Source organism: Fukomys damarensis, unplaced genomic scaffold (genome assembly GCF_012274545.1).
Source record: "Fukomys damarensis isolate Sample0158 unplaced genomic scaffold, DMR_v1.0_HiC HiC_scaffold_19, whole genome shotgun sequence".
NCBI lineage: Eukaryota > Metazoa > Chordata > Mammalia > Rodentia > Bathyergidae > Fukomys > Fukomys damarensis.
Genome location: NW_022900931.1, coordinates 24,342,586 through 24,343,236, shown reverse-complemented (window position 1 = coordinate 24,343,236; position 651 = coordinate 24,342,586).

Below are 651 nucleotides of genomic sequence, written 5' to 3'. Positions count from 1 at the left end.
GGAGGCTCAGCCCGGTACCGGAAGAGCCTCTGAGGATGAGGCCGGTCACCTGCCTCTGAGGAGGGGTCGCCCCCCAGCGCCGGACTCCAGGACCAGGCAGTTCCCTCCCTGCGCCCGGGGAAACTTGGAGACAGGTCAGTGCTCCTCTCTCTGGCATCTTGAGTTGCCGCTGGGTCTCAGGGGGTCTTGGGTTTCCTCGGTGGGGACGGCCGTCAGTCTCCTGGGAAACGCGTTCAGAAGCAGCGCTGGACTCGAACCCACGTCTTGCTGCAGAGACGGAGAAATGGGTTTGGAGTGTTTGGAGACTACGGGGCGCACTTCGTTAGAGGCCCGCAGGGAAGTGGGTGTTTCTGGGTAGGGGATGGATGACGGACAAGTTTCCAGAACTCCAGGCGTCCTGTGTAGTTAGGACAGCAGAACACACCGGACACCACAGCGCCCTCCATACGTGGGCCTTTTCACATAGTGCTGCCCTCACCAAAGTCCTGGGCACCCTAGAGAAATCAGCACGATGTCCACCAGCCGTGTCCTCTCCAGCCCGCTGTGATTATTGCCCCCTTGACAGTTAGGGAAGCAGTCTGTCCCCACCGGCCCGCAGCGGACAAGAGAGCTGCTTTTCCTGCCTGACGTTCCCTTTCCTGGCTGGATGTG